Genomic DNA, 4,153 nt, shown 5'->3' on the forward strand with positions numbered 1-4,153 from the left:
GTCCGAAGAGAGTCAAGCTGGCGCCAGATAGCAGAGCACTGTGAATAGAACTCATCAACAGAAGAATCACCTTGCTGGAGTGCATGCTCCTCGCGCACCACTGATAGGTAGAGAGCATCACCAGAGGGCTGATAGTGCTGACAGAGGTAAGACCACATCGCTGCAATGGTGCCAAGGCCCATTAACTCTGAGGCAAACTGAGGGAGGACACTCGCAGTGAGAACAGCAGCAGCTCGAGCATCATCATTGCACCACTGAGTGTAAGCAGACAGATCATCCCGGTACACAGAGAGAGCATCGGAATAAGCGGATACCTGCTGATCATAAGCATCAACCGCAGGATCATCCAGAGCCTTGGCAGCATCCCGGTCAGCCTGAGAAGCATCAGCAGCAAGGACCGGCGGCACTGGTGGGATTGGGGCCACTGGAGCAACCGGGCATGATGGACAGGAGACCTCGCCAGAGAGAACACCCCACAGAAGGAGTCCACGCGTATGGATGCGCATGAAGCCCACAAACTCAGAATAGTTGGTGCCATCAAAGATCACCGAGCACCGAGGAACCGCGACATAGCCCGAAGATGACATACTGATATATCCCTTTTTTTAAGTCAACGAAGGCAGAAGACCCAATCTGGATCGAACGGGATCGAGCGAGAGCTCACGCACTCGCGCATACACCCGAGGCGAGGGCCAGCGGCTGGCTAGCAGGGGCCCGCTCTGTCGGCCGAATGAGAGCGGGCGGCGCAGGAGGGGGCAGCCGAGCGAAGCAGCAGCCTCACCAGCAGCACACGCTCGGGGGCCGAGCGGAGCAGCAGCTCAGCAGCAGGCCAGCAGCAGCACACGCACGGGGCTGGGCGGATCAGCAGCCCAGCAGCAGCACACGCGCGGGACAGGGCGGCGGGCAGGCGGAGTAGACGACGGGACCAGGCAGCGGAGCGGACCGGGGCGGCCGGAGTCGCAGCGAGGAGGACCGGGGCAGCCGGATCCGCTGCGAGGACAGCTGGGGCGGCCGGATCTGCGGCGAGAAGAGCCGGATGTGGCAGTGGGAGGATCAGGGGAGGAGCTAGCACGGAGTTGCAGCGTGCGGGAGAGAGGGGAACCTAACATCTGATACCATGTTGGATAAACAGCAACTTACTTTACTGAGGGCCAAAGGCCAGAACATATACATGTGTGGTAAAGTGCAGAAAGACCCCTGAAAGACCCCTTATACAATGGGGATGCACTAAAAGGACTTATACACATCAAACAATATGAACATTAGAAGTAAAAAATACATCTAGGTCCGTAGACCACCTAGCGACGACTACAAGCAGTAGAACGAGCCAAAGGTGCGCTGCCATCATCGCCCTTCCCCGGGAGCCCACGATTTTTTCCCACCGGAACTCGTCGTTTTCATCTGGTGGCGGGGCACTGTCGATCTCGAGCTCGCCGCGGTTCAACGTGTTCGGGGACAACTTTGGGTGGGGGAAGCCGGTGGGCGTGCGGAGCGGCTCCGGGACAAAATGAACGGGAATGTGACGGTGTTCGAGGGGCTAGAGCGGGAAGGGAGCATGTCGCTGGAGGTGTGCTTGGCGCCGAAAGCGCTAATCACGAGTTCATGGACGCCGTGTCCGTGCCCGTGCCGCCGGCGTGATCAGCTTGTATGTCCAGCACAAGAAGGCCCCGCAGTTCCGGATTTACCTTTTCACCGCGGTCCGCGGATGTCGTGCTACTTGGTTCAGGCTGTGTTAATTCAGAATTTAGAGCAGAGCATGTTTCATGCATGAATTCAGGTTATGTTAAAGTTGAAGTAAGTAATTCAGAAGTACTTCCACCTCATTTCTTTCTTTCTTTTCTGTGGGGAGTTTCCACCTCATTTCGTGTGAAATTATGGTAAGATAGACATATTTCGTGTTGCATTTGCAAAGATGAATCAATGCATGCGGTGCATTTTAATTTTTAACCAGGTCCAAACCTTGAGAGTGTTAGAGTGTCGCAAAACAGAAAAGATGGTGGCAGGTCAAAATCTACAGCCACGAGCAGGTTACATTACTCCTAAATTTCACGAGGAAATGGGGAGAAGAACACCGCACAAGTGCAGAATTTTAGGCCTGTAAGGCCTTGAATCTTTCTAGAAGAGTTGAAGTGTGCATTACAGGCAAACCAAAGCACCAGCACTTTTAAGTTGCCAGGTATACATTACATATCAGGTGAACTAAGATGATCGTTGCTGCAAATCTCAAAAAAAAAGATGATCGTTGCTGCAGGGAACATACTAAAAGAGTTGAAGTGCTCATTTGGCCTCCGGACGCTGTGACAAACACAGTTTCAGAACAAGCGAATCATATGCGAACGACGTAGTCACGGAGCCTCTCAGAGCGCACGAAGTTGTGCAGGAAGCAGAAGGCCACCACGAACCCCACGACGAATCGGGCAGCCGCTCCGATGATGGACTGGTGGTTGTTGATCATGTGGCACTTAGCCAACCATATATCGCAAAGCCCCTGGTTACCAACAAATTTTGAAGCCGAAAACTTCTGTAGCAAACTAGGAATATACCTTGCTAACAAGTTGTCCGCAACAGTGAATGTAGTTATCGAATTGCACAGACAGCTAGTAAATCGTTCTAGAGGTTGGCTATGCCGCAGGTTGAAATCATGATTCTTGAAGAGTTGAAATACGCATTATAAGCAAGGCACCAACAGTTGCAAAGTTACATATCAGGTGAAAAAGCTAGCAGATCGTTCATGTGGAAACTAGAGTTTAAAGTTCTCATTTCGCCCTGGTAGTTGATGACAGAGAAAAGTTTCAGAACAAGTGGATCATATGCGGAAGACGCAAGGAAGGAGCCTCTCACAGCAGAACAAGTGGAAGTAGAAGGCAACCACGAACCCTAGGACGAACCCGACAGCCACTCCGATACTGGACTCGTCGTTGATCCTGTGCAGCCTGATTGGTATCAGCCTCCATCTTCGACTCCGGAGGCACTCGTCCAATGGTGCACCACAAAGGTCCCGGTTACCAGCAAAGTATAAAGGCGAGAAGTCATGTGCAAAAGTAGGAATAGGCCTCGACAAGAAGTTATCTGCAACATTGAACGTGGTTAACCGACTGAGCATGCTGAACCGCTCTGGAATTTGACCGCTGAGTTGGTTATGTTGAAGTTTCAATACATTCAGGTATGCCAAATTTGTGATACTTTGTGGGATTTCACCTGAAAATCTATTGTTCGAGAGATCCAGATATGTCAGATATGGCATCTGCTGTGCGATGTCATAGGGAATCGGTCCTGAAAAATTGTTATTCGACAGGTCCAGACCGCTCATGCTTGCCAATCTTTAAGACCTTCAGGAAATGGGCCTTCAAGTCCTAGGCTGCCGAGATGCAAAGAGAGAACCCTGTTCTCGTCGGGATGCCAGCAGTCCACACCATTAAATCGGCATATGTACCCATCGGAGCTAGATCTGCTAGAATTTTCAAAATCCCAAGAGGAATTGAGTACACCGTTGGAATCAATCACTGATTGTTTTACAGACCTCAGGCACTGGATATCAAGCTCAGAACCAAAACATAAAGATGAGCTGCTCAAGAGGAGAAACAAAAGGAGGAACTTGGTATCATCAGCCATCACAAACGGGGAATGAAGCAAACAGTTGCTCTGCCAAAACTTGCAGCTTGTCAAATCCAGCTTCACCTGATCAAGACATGTGCAAGAACGCTTAAAAACTCCGATTCAATCAAATAAGAAAATAAGACATGAAGACACTACCAAGCAGGCTTCAAAAAGGCAACATGACATGTTTATTTTCTTCGCTGATTTCATGGACAAGATGAGGTGTTTCGGAAAAACTCACCCGGCGCTCGGCCAAAACTTGCAGCATGCCAAAGCAGAAGCCACCACCTGCAACTATTCAACGGGCGCAGCGCTTTCAAAACGAAGAATCCCTCCAATAGAGCACATCACATTTTTCCTGTTAATTTCTGAAGTCCTGTAGACGGCACGTTGCACCAAGGCAACCGAAACGCGGTCGCGGCCGGCCGGCCAGCCGGCCAGCAGTCGGCAAGACGGTCATGGTCAGCAGGTTACGTAACAAGGAAAATGGTACTCTTTAGGGACTTAACTATGTTAGGAGTTCGATCATATGGTGTAAGGTGATTTCTGAAAACAT

General features: G+C 50.7%; 1 pseudogene; it reads right to left on the bottom strand.

Annotated features, from left to right (window-relative positions):
- Positions 1-2,326: 2,326 nt before the first annotated feature.
- On the bottom strand, positions 2,327-3,612 carry LOC123075141 (probably inactive leucine-rich repeat receptor-like protein kinase At5g48380; annotated as a pseudogene).
- Positions 3,613-4,153: the final 541 nt, after the last annotated feature.

The sequence above is a fragment of the Triticum aestivum genome, chromosome 3D, assembly GCF_018294505.1.
Source record: "Triticum aestivum cultivar Chinese Spring chromosome 3D, IWGSC CS RefSeq v2.1, whole genome shotgun sequence".
NCBI classification, from domain to species: domain Eukaryota; kingdom Viridiplantae; phylum Streptophyta; class Magnoliopsida; order Poales; family Poaceae; genus Triticum; species Triticum aestivum.